This window comes from Vidua chalybeata, chromosome 7 (assembly GCF_026979565.1).
Source record: "Vidua chalybeata isolate OUT-0048 chromosome 7, bVidCha1 merged haplotype, whole genome shotgun sequence".
In the NCBI taxonomy this organism is placed as follows: domain Eukaryota; kingdom Metazoa; phylum Chordata; class Aves; order Passeriformes; family Viduidae; genus Vidua; species Vidua chalybeata.
The window spans coordinates 15,710,536-15,726,574 of NC_071536.1; the positions used below are offsets into that span (position 1 = coordinate 15,710,536).

Below are 16,039 nucleotides of genomic sequence, written 5' to 3' on the forward strand. Positions count from 1 at the left end.
ATCTGTGTTCACAGGTCTCAGGGGAGATTTATGGTGGAAGAAAGTTCTCTTAATTTTTGGGTTGAAATAGGCAATTGAAAAGTTGGTGTATTAGATCATATTAATCTAATACCCCCAGACTGCTGGGGGTGCAGACAGCCTCTGTGGCTTCTCATGAAGAAGGAAGACTTAAGTGATGACTACCTGGAATGGAATGCACCCTTTTAATGAATATGCTTCCTTTGTTCAGGCCCTGAGGTTGGATTTCTGTTCCATAGGCTCTGGTTCTTTGATTAGATTCACAAGGTCTGTTCTGCCATACACTTCATTATGAGTCACCAGAAATGGGACATGAAAGTGCTTAAGAAAAAATTGAAGCCAAGTGACTTACTCTATCAGTGATTGAAATGAGAAACTGAAAACACACATTTGGGAAAAATAAAGTCCCTTTGCAGCTCTGTTCCTTCCTGTCCTCTCTTGTCTGCACAGAAAAAAACCTTGTTAGCCCTCTTTGTAAAAGAGAGACAGTGCATCAGGCTGTTTTGATCACTGTACTTGTTTGAACTGGGAATTCTTTGAGATGTCATCCACAAGTGCTCTGCAGCCCATCATTTTCTGCAGATTGTGTGCATTTTGTGATTATGGCTGTGAGGAGAAACTGTGAGGATGGGCTCCTTGCTACAGCCATGGCAGGGAAGGACATGTCCTTTGAGGAAGGAACCTCAGACTAAGTTCATCATCCCCATGCATGCAGAGTTGGTTTGTTTGTTTTATTTTGCAAAGAAATTCTTTCCTCCCACTTCATTTTTAGCTCTCTATTTACAGGGTGCAGATGTGCTGGAGAAGTGTATTTCAGTTCTCCTCATATGTATAAGCACACACACTTGCAAGCAGTCTTCTATTTTCATTCTCTTATTATGCAAGGGTTTAAAATTAGTTGTATTTGTGAATTAATATAGTTCATTGGAATAAATTTCAGCTATTTTTACTCTGTAATGAGCTTTATCACCATACTATCTGAATAGCTCACAAACACTATTTTTCCTCTATAGCCTGTTAACAGTGTAAAATATTCATAATCTTGATGATGTGAAATCTGAAAAAATGGTGTGTGGTAAATTTAACTGAGGTTCTCTGCTGATACATGGTGTAATATAGTGCCACCAAAGAGGAAAAATATCTAAATTTTGATTGTACCTTGAGACAAGCACTTCAAAAGGTGGGATTAAAAAAGCCAGCATTGCTAGTGTTGTATTTTGGTGTCACATTCTGAGTTTTTATACACCTGCAATTCTACTTCCTAGGAGTAAGTGAAACTGAAGCTTCACTAGAACACTGTGCATGTTGAGATGAGGCTCTGCCTGGGGATGCCAAGAAGATGGGTGGAGTATCCTGTGGTCTGTGTGCCTCTGATTACCACTGTGCTAAAGAGCAAGGCTGGATTTAGTGCACAGGATTTCTACCCAAAACTCAAGGTCTGCCTCATTTTGGTTGCATATAGAATCAAAAACTTCCTTTGTTTCACAGTATTTATAGGAAGGCTTCATGTCCTTAATTGCAGTTTCACTGTAGTTTATAAAGAAAATACAGCATGAAGAGTCATTGTTCTTGTGATCTGTATATCATGCATTAGTCGAGGGAGAGTGAGCTTCAAGGTTAGTTGCGTGGCAGTTGTCATCAGTCTGTGAAACTCTCATTTTGAGTGACAGCTTTAATTTGCACTTTAACCCTACTGTTCACTTTCACTTAATTTTATTCCTTGTTCCTAATCAGTCCAGTCTTTTTTATGGAAGACCATTATAATCTCTTTTCATAATCATAATTTAAAGGGGGAATAGGGAAACTCATATCTCTGGAGGACCCCTCTTATTTTCTTAATAAGCTTTCTGCTCCCCCTGATTGTTCTGAATTACATGTGAAATACTTAGTTTCTTATCAATCAGTGTTTCAGAAGATGATTCTGAAAATCTTGTAGACTATTCTTGTGGAATTGTCAGAAAGAAAAAAGGCTTCAATATGTTTTAAATGTATTGTTTTCATTTTCATTGAATGTTTCTCCTCTTAAAAGAAAGAAGTGCTCATTTTCTCTTCCTTATAATATTCATTATTGCCTGTGTTCAGGGCTAAGTGCTTTTCTATTCATCTCTTCTGTAAACACTTCTTTAGCATTTCACTTCAGAAGAAAAGCCTTCACAGCCTATAATCAAATTTATTGCCTCTCCTTTCTCTCTCATGCTTTTCCCTGTGATTCTAAACTGTTCTCTGGGGCCATCAAACACAGCATTCCTGTTGATGGGACCATACCACTAATTTTCAAAATGTCATTGTATTTCCTGTTTTGTTTTGTGTTAGCTGGATTGTTTTTTGCTTTTCCTTATGCTTTGGACAGTCTGTTCCAAATAATGCTTGCTTATTGACAGCCACTGAGCTGTCCACAGTGATGCTCTGGTCTTTCTTCTATGACTTGTACCCCAAACTTGTACGAATAATTCACAAGATTTCTTCTAGTGTCTGTTACTCTGTTCTTTTCAACAAAGACTTTCAACAGTCAATGTTTTGAATCAGGTTCTTTAGTTTTCTGTTCCCTTTGTTTCAAGTAAGCTGAGTGACAGCTTGCTGCACTATACAGTGCTAGAACATGGGTTTGGGACTGTTTCAGTGTTAACCTTTTGCCACACAGAATATTGACCATGTCTGTGTAAACTGTCTAGCACCACGTCCCAAATCACTGATCTCTTACCTCATGACTGGCTGCTTTTTTAATAGCTTCTTATGCGGGGCTTATTACAGGCTTTTTGAAAGTCCAGACAAATCAAGTTATTCCAAATAGATTCCTATAATTTTAATTGCACTTAAGTTAATACTTTTACTTTTGACTGAATATCACATATCTAAAAATAAGGTCAATCATTTCCCTAAAGACCTTTGATATACAACTGACTACTCGAATTAAAGGATTAAATTGCCAAAGAAAAGATGAAAATCTTTCCAAGAGGATAATTCAAGCACTTTAGTTCAAATACATTTAAAAATGTATTTAAAGAGAGAGGAAATGAGTAAGATAAAGAGACCGGTTGTGAAAAATGTTGTGAGTCCAGGTGGTTGAGCAGCTTCATTTGAAATTACTCGAGGAACAGCTTGAGTTTAATTTGTTTCATGCCAAGGACCAAAAAAACCCCAGTGAAATAAAGTATTTTACTTATTGAAAATGATCTTAATCTCTTGAACTGCTTAGTTCAATCACGAGTAGACGTTACAGAGCTGCCGTGTCCCCGACTTGCTGCAGCAGGTGACAAAAGCAGGAGGAGGTGTGAAGACAGCATCACTCCCTGTGGATTTATCCATGCATGTGTTACCCGGGCGCCCGGCACAGGCGCAGGGAGAATGTCACACGCACAAAGGCTGGAGGGCAAGGCAGGGGACAGCCCGCCGCGGCTCCGTGGCCTGCCCCTGCCTCCCGTGGTGAGAGCTTGAGCAGCCCCTCCCTGCCCTCCGGCCCCATGGAAGCGATGCCAGGGCCGGGGACCCACCTGCCGCCGAGGGAAGCTGCTGCCGGGAAGGGCCGTGTCCCTTAAACAGCCGGAGCTGGAGCTGAGCGTCCTCCTCAGGTCCTCCTCCTCCGTATTATTGTACTTGGTGCAGTCCTGGGGAGAGCACGCAGGGACCCCCGCGGAGGCTGGCACAAGCTCAGTGCAGGCACAGGGAACAATCTCCTCCTTGGCTTCCTTACTGGAGACAGGGCTGCGTAGAACGTGCTCTCTTTGGGTTACACGCACGCTTTTCGAGCACACAGTCTGTGCCAGAGGAGCTTAGAGCTGGACAGCCAGAGTTGGCTTCGTCTCCCCGATCTGTTCTGCAGAGCCTTCGCTCCCTTCTCTGCTCAGAATTGAAAGCAGTGAGTGACAAAGCTGCAGAGTTCTCGTGAAAATTCTTTTCTTGCCCGTTTGGAGTCCCTACTAAGAAAGAATGAATGCAGGTTCTTAGGGAGAGCCCATCTCTGCTACAGTTGCTGTCTTGAAGGTTTAAACTCCAAAGGGAATTGATGGAGCATGTACGGTTTTGTAGGATGATGGCTGGCGGAGGAGACAATCTTGTCATACATCATTTCCTTTGCGGAGACACAGCAACCTGTCTCTACCATGCACATATTTTCAAAACAGGTGATTTCCTGTGTGTTTACTGGGAAAAAAAAAAAAAAAGAAAATTTTCCCCTAATTAGCTAAAAATTGTGAGAGATAGGGACTTTGTGTAGGTGGAGATCTGAGCAGCGCATCACTTAGTCTTCCTTTCCTTCTAACCCAGAATTAATTAATTTGTTTCTGTGGTTCTTTCCAGCAGGGATTTCTTGTTATAAAAAAAGTAAGACTACCCATTGTCTTGATTCTTTCCTATTTGCCCATGCTGTACATGGGCATGTATATTGTGCAAATGTAAAAAAAAAAAAAAAAAAAAAATTAAAAATCCTACTGCTTGAATATACCTGCATAGTTTAGTGTAAGGAACATTGTTTTTAATTTCTGCTGAATGCTGCTATAGCTGTGACTGCTGATGTCCTGATCAACTTAGTCTTTCATTTCACCTTTACAATGGAGTTGGAGGAAGAGGGAAAGATTGAGTGCACATGAATCATTTGGTAAAAGATCCTCTAGGTTAATAGCTCATTACCTTAACTCATTCAAATTCCACCCAATTCATTTCTCAACATAATTACAGAGCAGACCAACTTTGATAAAACCTCCCTAATATATAAAGTGCATTTGTTGTTGTGTAGATAAATGTGCATCTGCACGCTGAAGCATTCTCTTATCTGTGTGGAGTGCAGAGTATTCATTAGTGTTCCCCTTGGAGCTTCCATCAAACGGACATGGTAGGAGCTCAAGGGGAATTTCCTTCCCCCTTTTGGCACAGGCAGCAAATCTGCTACCAAAATGTGCACATCCTCCAAAACCTATACTAGACCTTGAACAGCCCCCAGAGATCCCTCTGCCTTACTGTAATCTGTGGGACTGCTGCTGTATTTCCTTTCAGCCTGCCATTGGTACTCTCAACACCCAGGAGACAAACTCGTTCTGCAGCCAACAGAGGCTTCATGAAGAAGAGACCTCCTGATGTATTTTTCACTGGTTCTGAGGAAGCACAGAGCCTGGCACTGTTATAAAGCAGTGCCTCAGGCCTGCCTGTCCTGCAGAGATTCTGCCCTCAAGGGTGGTTCAGCCCCATTTCCCACAGCCTTGGGAAAGGTTTCACAGAGCCACCTTCTCTCTGCTCCCAAGAAGCTTTTGCTCTCTGAGGAGCTTGGTATGGTAACAAACCCACTGGTGTAAGGCTAGGCGCAGATGAGGTGCAGATGTTTTTTTGCAGTTCTCTTCTGAGATCTGAGAGCTTCCTGTTCTGCTCTTTCTTTTGCCAGTGCTGAAGCTACTCTTTTTCTGTATGTGCTAAACCTCCTCAGAGAGAAAAGCAGATCTCGTGGTAGTGCACTTTTTACATTGCACATGAGGTTTGATTTGCTTCTCTGTGGTTACACCAGATGCAATTTTGTTTGCAGGATACTATTTTAGTGACTGTTCTTTTTCTGGGACTGTGTAATCATATGGAGGCAGCTTTTGATCTGTTTAGTATATAATTAAGCTCTATGTATTGCTGTGTTTTTTTGAGAGAATGGAGAGTAAACTAATGAATGAAAATGTGCTAGGGAAAAAAAACCAACTTTTTTCAGTTGAGTTACAAACCCTAAGAAAATCAGATGTAGAAATTAAGTTTTGATATGATTTCTATTATTCTTCTCCTAAAATCTTAATGTAGAGTAGACGTCTAAAAAAATCTAAGGAACGAATAAATATTTTAAAATTGTTGTGTGTCTCAGTGGCAAATATGGTTATTCTAGGGCTGTAATTTTTTAAGGCTGTGCAGTTGTATATTTAATAAGCAGCTGTTTAATTATACATTGTGCTGGGTCTTTAAAACATATAAAATATATAAACTACAGTGCTGCATATTAAAATTAATCTTTAAAATGAGTAAACAGTCAAGTTGGGGAACTTAAGTTTCCCAAAGTTACTTTACTATGATACCTGCCAACTACAATTTAGTAATCACAGTATTACTCTTTTACCAATAGAACAACTCAATCTCAACACTATGCATGAAATCCCTGTGTATTTAAAAAATGGTATAATATATCCATCCATCCTACTAGTTAAGCAGAAGTAACTTCCTGCAGCTCAAATGAATATGTGTATGCAGGCATAAAACTCCACTGAAAGTAAGAAATCAGAATGCTCTAAATCTTGGGTACTGTTTGTTTCTCTTCCTGTGCTGTTCCAGTGGCACAAGCCTGCTCTAGAAGGTGTCCAATTACTGTGCCTGTAGACTGATTCCTGTGACTCAGCCAGTGTGTCAAGAGGCATCCACCCTATTGATGCAATTTCTCACATTCTGCTGAAATTAAGCACAGCTGCAACTTGTCCTTTAAATATTCTTACAACTGGTCTCCATTCAGGTTTTGTAACTATTTCAGTTGGTTTTGCATTTTGTCCTGTATTTTTCTGAGATATCTTTTGACAGAAAAGGGGGAAAAAAGTTTCAGTATGGAAAAGGAAATGTTTCCATGTGAGAGGGAAGTTTTGATATGCTGTCTCTCTGCTGGTGGAGGGAAAAGAATCAAACTAATAAACCTGTAGTCAAACACTTATAAATTTCTATAGCTGATACTCTGGCCCACACTGTCCAATAACCCAGGTATTGCTAGTACAAGTTTTAGTGTAGAGCTGACCTGTATATATTTATCCTTTTCAATAAATGCTCTTGTGCTGCCCTCCTACACTGAAATATGCTGCAATACCAGCATAAAGCATCTAAGAGAAGTGTCTGCTTTCAGGCTGGTCTCATGGCATGCTGTACCACCTCAGTGAAACAGCTAGCTCATGTCACCTGGCTTGCCAAACTCGCTCTGGTCTTGTTTAAGACAGAGCTGCAGTTGGAGCCAAATCCTTGCTGTCACTAGGGTAATTCCCCTTGGGGATTAAGTACAAGGGCTATTATTTATTTTATAATTCTGGATGATGCATTAGAGATTTCATACTGAATAACATTAATTCAAGTACTTGCAATCAAGGACACAATGCATTTTTGTAATGCTTTGTTTGATTCTCATTGTTCAGAGAAGGTCTTGAAGCTGTCGTAAAGTGCCTTCCACCACCACCCTTTCTGACTCCACGCTAACTTTTATAAGGTAAGCTTTGGCTATGAAAAGAATAAAAGATTATAGTTATCCTTGGTACCTTTTTCCATCCACAGCCCAAGATAGAAGATGACTAGTTTCCCATGTGATCTAAACCACTAGCACTTATATTGGATTTTGTATTTCATAGTTTTCCATGAGGGGAAAAGTGCCAAAATTATGCTGCATATGCTTGGCTTCTTGTCTGTCCTTGAAGTGGCAAATCTGTGGGAGAAGAGGCTGCCCTTAGCCAAAAATAATGATCTTTTCAAATCTGACTTTCTTGGAATTGTAGTTTGTTACACCATTTTTATATAAATATAAAATTTTTCAATATGTAAGCATTCTTGCTTTTTATTTAGTGACACCAAAATAACAAATGCATTAGCTCAAATGTCTTACACTACCCTTCTCACAATTCCTCATCTCCTATGTTGTACAGGATATTTTATATATATAACACTGCTATGTAGTATTATTTTATGAAACAGATGGGAACTCAGGCGGTGTCTCTGATCTTTCACCTGTACTTTAAAGAGATACTGCATAGTTCTTATCTGGAAGCACCTGGTGATTTTTAATGGACTTAGGTTTAGGAACACTGAGGAAAGGAAATATTCTAATTGGTTTTGTTTTTCAACTGAAGAACAGTTTGTTTCTATGTTAAATGAAGTAGTGAAAACAAATAGCATGCCATCTGGCTAGCCTACATGGGTACTTTACCAGGAGGTTTTCAGATGTTCTCTCTGCCAGTTTTCAACTTCTTAAGTCCTGTGTTACTGACGTACTTTCTTTACACAGTTTTTATTCCTGTTTAGGAATTATCTTGTTCCTTGAACTGAATTAGAATTTTAAAAATTGTACACTGTTTTGCAAAGAATTCCCCTGTCTGTTGTTTGAATTATTTATCCTCTAAATTAAAAAATCTCCAGTGTTTCAAGCATTCACAGTAAATTGGTTATACAGAGAAATAGTCCTCCATGTTATCTGTGAAGCTGATATTCTCAGAGGGCAGGATAGCATTGATGTACCAGTAAGCTCTCAGTCTTGGAACAGATTGTGACTGAAAGGAAGGGTTTAGCAGCTTTTCTAGTGCTTGGAAAGATGTCATATGTTTTTCTTTAGAACAGTTTTTTTCTGTTTCGGTTTCTCAAAGCAAGAATATCCTGCAAAAAATAAAAACATTTAACATAGCTGAGAAAGAAATTAAGCACAGACAAACATAATTTCATAAAACCTAAATATTTCTTGCTGACTGCAACTTTCAATATTGTTTTTTCTTAGTATGAAACAAACATATGTTCACAAATATCTTCAAAAATAGCTGTGAGCATATAAATGACAAGAAATTTGTGGAAAAGCATTCATATGTGTTTCTCGTTCATCTATTTGTTGGTTATGATCATGGTGCACATACAACTCTAATCACAACTTAGAGATGTGATTCTCTGAGCATGACGTAGATAATAAAGAGAATTCCTTGTGCCAAACAGCTTACAATCTAAATCCAAGTAATTTTTCTCAACATGCAATCAGGAAATAGAAATACTATCATGGGAATTAACTGATCTGTCACACAGTACAAATAGCATAGTTATGTAAGATTGAATGGTTGGCAGATATTTATGTGTGTATCCTTTATGAACTAACTTATCAAATAATTTGGAATGATGCAGATAATTTGTAGGCAGCCTTCCCATCTGATACTGAGCATTCTAAATATAGCTAGTAGATGCAAGTGTAAAAAAAGGGATAAATTTGAGCCATTAAGTCAAGTGCGATGCTTAAATACACTTTAAAAACCCCAGAAAATTGGAAATATATGGACAAAAATAAAGAGCAATAGAAGTTAATAGCAAATTACAAAAGCATCTCAAGTAACTCCATCAAATATAGATGCAAGGTAAAAAAAGAATAAAAATTCAAATCATTGTCCTCCTTAAAACATAGAGTGGTTAGCAAGTAGCAGGTTGGCTCAGTAGTTGCTTTGTCTGTTTATGCAGGGAAGGCAGATGGAGATCTGCTAAATCTAGGATTGTTTCCCCAGAGGCAGAAGTGGGGAAGCTGGAAAATGTACAGGCATATAAGTTATCTGGTTATAAAATGTCAGATTTCCTTAGAGGAACCAAAACTCAAGACATGCATACAGATGTGAATTTTAAATTGAGTAGGGGAATCTACAAAGTTTCTAAAGGTGTTAAAAAAATACTTGATCCAGAAACGACTCTTTATTGTAAAAAACAAACCAAAATCCCCCAATGAACAGGTAACAAACAAGGAATTGCATACCAGTGGGAAAAACTCTAACAAAGTCTTTTGAAGAAAAGTTATGAGCAAATGCCAAAATATTAGTTTGGTAAGGGTCTGGGACTGTGGATTCAGGCACAGAAGATCTTAATTCAGTCATCATTTCTTCACAGTACTTTTTCTATGCATAAAAGTAAGATTTTTAGCTGTGTTTTATCAAAATTACACTTATTGGGCCTTAATTTCAAAGACTATGGAAATGACCAGATCTCTTCAGGAAGAAAAGAAAAAACAACACAAAACCAAACACCTCTCAAGTTCATTCTTCTCGTGTACATGGTGACAAGGCTATTACTGTCTTAGAATGGGTAGAGTGCAAAGCAAACACAGAAGGCTGCCCATATTCGCTTAAAGCCAATATGGCTTTAGAGAATCTGGGGCAACTACTCGGGGAAAGAAGATGTGTCGAGGTAATCACTTAGAAACACCTCTCATTATAAAAAGCATTGGTACTTAATGGAGGGGAAATACTGAAATTACTGTACCTGTAGTTTCTGTGTCTACATCTGGTCTCCCAATTCCTGAAGTGTCTTTTACTGAAACACTTCTCAGCAAAGCTAACATTTAATAGGTTACCACTGGAGAAGCCAGTTGAAAAGAAGTCCTGGAAACACTTGGTTTATTTCCACAGAGGGATACTTGTGTAACATGCCTTGAAAGTATTTTTTTGGTTGTTATTCCTTGCATTATTTGCCATATGGGATCATCAAAAAGGCAAATCAACATTTGGAGCATTAGGGTACTATTTTCATATTTTGCATAGACAACAAACAAACAAACAAGAAGACTGTAGTCATACCTCAAGCACCTGTGGTGCTTAGAAGCAGCTTATTTTTAAAATTTATGATAGTAAAACATTACTGAGCCTTAATTCTCAAAAAAGGTATAATAGTCAAACAAAAAGGAAGACTTCCTCAAAATAAGTAGCAGGCCTTTCAGATACATATAAAAACAGCTTAGTGTGTTGAACACAGCAGTTTCCTTGTTTGCTGGGGACAGAGAATATTTCTGGCACTCTGTCTCTTACAGGGTGATTCATGAATGTGAGGGTTGCTTGAGGCCTCCCAGTGGTGACCTCTCCTCATAAAATGGTATCAAATGTCACCCAGATGTAATATTACTGTTGCCTTTTGTAGAAAATATTTCCCAGCTCTTGGGGCATCCTGAATTGATGTTGGGTTGCAGGAATCCCTAAGAGATTGGTTTGCATGCACCATTCTGCATGCATCTACAAACAAATTTGTGTTGCATTAAACTTATGTTCAGAGACAGATGATTTAGAAAAGTCACCCAAGTTTGTTTTGGTAGAGCCAAATTTAAAGTTCTGAAAAAGCCAAAATAATAAAATGCAATTCTAATTCATACTCAGCATGTCTTCATAATCTGCATATTCTTATTTAGGGTAAGGTCCCACCCCTGTCTGTTTTTTTATGTTTTTATGCAGATTTCCAGTAGAAATGCATCCAATAGCAGCCTCTCCCTTCCAATAGATTCCTCTGAATTTACAGATCTGTTATCTCCTTATAAGATCTCCCAGGCTAAATGGTCTTCCTGTTGCTCACATCACTTTTGAAGTTGTTTTGATATTCTACAACTATTCTGTAATTTCATAACTTCTAGTGTACTTTCAGCATTTATAGAGATGAAATGTGACATGTTGATAATACAGATCACAGGGCATTTACAATTTTCCACCCTTCGCACTTACACAATCTTATAGACCGCAGGATTTGATAGGGAGCTGGAGTCAAGAATGGTGAGTTGCACAGTGGAAGACAGCTGTGAAATGCATCATGAAGACGTGTACAATTGTAGGTTAAATTTTGCTGTTTCTGATGAGAACAGGCCTTTCAAAGACAGACCTAAGACATACTTTTGCATCAAGTGTTTGAAACCATATACAATTATCACCCCTCATTACATCTCTCTATGGGAAGCTGATGGTTAGAATTCACTGAAATATCTTTTTTTTTTTTTTTTTAATCATGAGCCACTGAACAGAAATGCACTTGTTCTGAAGAATCATATAGTATTCACAGGGGTTCTTATGCATTTTCATATTTACAGCAAATACAGTGAATGGTCATTTGCAGACCACCTTTCTATTTAAGATTGAATACCATCTCTGTGGCAACTACAACAGCTGCTTACATAAATAAAATAATACTGCCTGGATGTAATATTCTTAGTTCTTTAGAATAGAACTTGAAAGTTGTATATGAAGCAAAAGTTGCTGAGTTTTTGTCCAGTCAGAATTATTTTGAGATTTTTCAATGTGTTTTGGAGACTGTTGTGCTAATTTACTGCAAGTTTGTCTTGAAAAGGGCTAAAAGATAGACAAAAGGTAATAAAATATGAAAATTTTGGATATTGCTAATGGGCAATCATACATGTATGTGCCTTTTCAAGATACTCAATTTGATCCATTTATCGGACTGATTCCAAACCCTCCCTGGGTATTTTTGTTGTTGTTGTTCTTTTTTGTTTGCTGCTGAAGCAGATGTGTACATTCAAAATTCCTCTCAGTTTCAGTAGTGGGTTTTTCCTACTGTGCCATCTATTCTGCTGCTACAAATTCAGACAAACTCAGGACTTTGGGGTTGGAAAAAAAAGTGTCCTATTTTTAGCTGCTCTTTCTCTCTGCAGGAGACCAGTAAATCTTCCAAAAACACTTAGGTATGCTTTAAAGTTCAGATTTCTTCTGAGCAAGAAGTTTGTGGTAGGTAAAGCACCAGAAGAAGGGTTATATTCATGTTTTTATGGGATGATTAATTCAAACTCTCAGAATTTCCTGTCCTGAGTGCTAAAAGAACTTATTGAACATAGAACTGTAAACAAGGCATGATGCAATTCTTAATAGTATTAAGTATCACTGCTCTTCTCCAAAAGCTGAAATTGAAGTTCAGGAAGAAGGTTTTCTCCAGTGTTAAGTTCTTGTTTTCCTTCCTGAAGAAGAATAACAAATTAAATACTGTAGGATTCTCTCTGTTTGCATCACGTTCTCCAGGAGCAGTGTTCGAACTATAAAAGCTAAGTCAAATTATAAAAATGCTGTAAATTTTCTTATACTAAAGTCTGCATTGATTTTGATATTTCTACCATTAGCATTATTTTTCTCTTAAGTACTTACAAAACCTGATGTTTTCTAGTGTAATGTTTATATTTAGGACGCACTTTTACATTTTACAGCACAGAGCTGAGGAGTAGTGGCTATTGATTTAAAGCCCTCACAGAGGACTGGGAGGCTATCAACAGGTTTGTGTGAATTTAGGGAACGAAGAGCATCCCCCTGCTACCAGAAGCTGAAGGGGTAAGGAAACCGGGAGCTGTTCCGGCTGGGTGTTCGGGGATTGTTTCTCACGGCTGTCGCCCCCGGTTCGAGGCTGTGCTGCCTGTGGCACGCCAGTCCCAGCGGCTGCGGGCACAGAGGCGACCGCGCCCGGCCGGCGCTGGGCTGGCCCGGGGCTCGCAGCCCCGCTGGGCCGGCGGAGAGCCCCTCCAGCCCCTCCAGCCCCGCTGGGCCGGCGGAGAGCCCCTCCAGCCCCGCTGGGCCGGCGGAGAGCCCCTCCAGCCCCTCCAGCCCCGCTGGCGGCCCCGGCTCCGCTCGCCGCCCGGGCCCGGCCGCCGCCACAGGTGCGGGCCCGCCCCGCCCCCGGCGCGAGCGCGCAGGCTCCGCCCGCGTGCCGACCCCGGCCCCGCCGCACCTGAGCCCGCGGGCGGGACCGGGCACGGACGGACAGACAGACAGACAGATAGACAGACAGACAAACAAACAAACAGGAGAACGAGTGCGTCGGGCGAGCCGCGGGGCTCCGGCGGAGTTGCGCCGCGCTCGCCGCGGTCCGGCAGGAGCGGGGCTGCAGCGCCCGCCCGCCCGCCGGCGCCGCGCTGCCTCCCTCCGTCCCTCCCTCCCTCCCTGCGGGCGGCTGCTGAGGTGAGCGGCGGGCGGCGCGGGGGTACCGGCGGGGACCTTGCTCAATGTCACGGCGCGGGGCGAGCAGGGGATGCGCGGCCAGAGCAGGAGCCCCGGACCAGCCCGCGCGCTCCGCGGCCGCCGCCGGGCGAAGTTTGCCGGCCGGAGCCGCAGGTAGCGGGGTCCCCGGGGTGGCCTCCTGCCCGGAGAGGGTGCGAGCTGCCGGGGGCTTATCGGCATCTCCGCTGCACCGCTTGTTTGCGGAAAGGATAAAGCGCGTCTCTAAATAGGTCAGGGGCTTCGGCAGCGCCTGGGATTTGCGTAACGATTTTTGTTACGTGGGAAAGGTGCGGGGCTCCTGCTCCCGGGCTCCGAGGCTGGACCGAGCGCTGCTTTCCTGGCACACGGAGTGACTTTTTAAATAGAAGTAGTTGCACGAGCACAGCTCGGCTTTCTTGTTTTTTATATCCCGACGACTTCGGGAAAGTTAAATTTCTTCAGCAAAGGAGGAATTAACCCGCATGAAGGAGTCATCCTTGATGAGCTAATTACGCGTGGTGAGTGCAAGTGCTTTGCATCGCAAGCCCGTGGACGATGATGGTATGCTTAAAATGTTAATGTCCTGGTGACACTGTTTCCAAATATGCAGAGGAGAGTTGGGTACAAGATTGTATTTTCTGCAGCTACAGGCAAGAAATGCCCTTGTTTCAGAGGAATTGTCAGAATATTCATGCCTGTTTGAAGGCTTAGGTTTGTTTTCTCTTGTTTTTGAGTCCTGATCAAACTTGGGAACTATTTTCATGGGTTTCAAAGGTTGTGAGCTTGGCATTATGTCTGTACTGTTAAACTTCAGTGGGAAATCGATAAATTGAAAAGTTAGAGAAGTGTGGCGATGGGAGCCACACTTGAATAAGTTTCAATAAATCTTCAAAAGACAATTTAACTGTAACTAACTACTAGTTATGGGAGGAGGGAGATGATAATTTTATTTCTGTACTCTCTGCTGCTGCTTTAGTGCTGCCTTGTACAAAGTATAAAAATGAGCTGCAAAAGAAATACTCTTGCTGTCAAGAACCTGTGTGTTCTCTTATCTGAACGGAATGTAACATGAAACAGTAGTGCAAAACCCTGAAGTCACTGGGGATGCAGCTGTGTGATTGCAGCAGGTGTGGCTGAAGCACTGCTGCTGCAGGTCCAGAACGAGACGCAATGGCAGGATACTGGTGGGATGCCCAGACTCCTGGATTCAGGGAGAACGTTCTCTTCGAAGCTTCTGCCTCTCGTGGCAGCATTGTGCTCCCCAGTGGATGCAGCCACCCTCTGCCCGGTTACTGCAGTTCTGAAAACAAGGAAAAGGTGTCTCTTTGTGTAGTCCAGAGCTGACACTAGACTGCTGTGAATGGACTATGCTGCTTCTCCTTTTCCAAAGAAGTCATCTTGCTACTCCTTTCAGGAGTAGCTAGAATCTTGCTACTCCTTTCACCAGGTTAGTAGACTGCTTAAGCAGGGAGGGACAGTGCTTTTCTTCTGCTTTGTTTCTAGGGTATTCTTCTATAGTTGCAAACTTTTTTTTTTTTCTGGTGTTTGGTTATGCCAAATGCATTTTTTGTACCTCAGACCTTTTCCAGTGGATGGGAATTTATATGCTTGTGTGAAATCTGAAGGCAGAAGATAAACCAGTAGTTATGACACTGGTCACATTAATAACTTCCTTTTTTTTTTTTTTTTTTTTTTTTTTTTTTTTTTTTTTTCCTTTCGATTGTTTAGTTTGACAATCTGCAAGGTAGTAAGAAATCAGAAAGAAAACTATCCTCTTTACAGGGTGTTTTCACTGAGTTATCAAGGTCTTACATTTTTTCCCCCCAGTGAATTATATAGCAGATGCTTGGTTAAATCTCAAAATATTAACAAAAACCAGCAGGTGTCAAGATACTGTGCTGACTTGCCTCTTCCTGTACTAATGGGAGCTGTCCATCCCTCCTGTGCTCCCTCTGCACTGCACACTCTCTCACAAGGAATCAATATACTCACACCAGCACCCATTTCTCTTAACTGACTGTTCTTCACTGCATTTTTTTTTAAATTTTTTAATCTTTTGGCTTTCCTCAGCTATCTTCCTCCTCAAGTACAGTTGCTCAGGGATAAGTATGTGTAAAAGCAGCAAAAGGCCTTGTGGAGATAATCTTTTGGGGGAGTGGAGGCTTGTTAGTTAATTAGCTCTGGAAGTCCTAAGATTTTGAACAGCAATGAGGATTACTACATAAAACATAACAGATGTTTTACAGCTCTTGCAATTTTTTTCTCTTCAGGTTATCACAAGGGATTGTGGTTTGAGAATATTTGCTCTCTGAGTTTGAGAATTTATGAAACGGGGCATTCCTGCTAGTTTCAAAATGAGCATATGGTGCAGTTGTGGTAGTCTTAAATCTCAAAGCATTCATCAGGCTGTGTTGGGATGTGTCAGAGTATGGAACTGGAGTGCAAGGTGCTCTCTAGTGTACTGAAATACCCTGCAAAGGTCAGGTCATCTGTAGTTAATGGGAAGAAAAGATGACTTTGCATCTTAGCTTGCTTTCTGAAATTCTGCTCTTACTTTGTAATATGCCTTAAGCCCTTTG

At 40.9% G+C, this 16,039-nt stretch overlaps 1 protein-coding gene across 1 annotated transcript in view; it reads left to right on the top strand.

Moving 5' to 3' along the window:
- Positions 1 to 13,799: 13,799 nt before the first annotated feature.
- Positions 13,800 to 16,039, top strand: part of ZNF385B (zinc finger protein 385B) — a 158,616-nt gene continuing 156,376 nt past the window's right edge. Inside the window, exon 1 of the mRNA XM_053948366.1 lies at positions 13,800 to 13,978. The gene's annotated coding sequence lies outside the window, so the exon portion shown is untranslated. The remainder of the gene's footprint in view (positions 13,979 to 16,039) is intronic.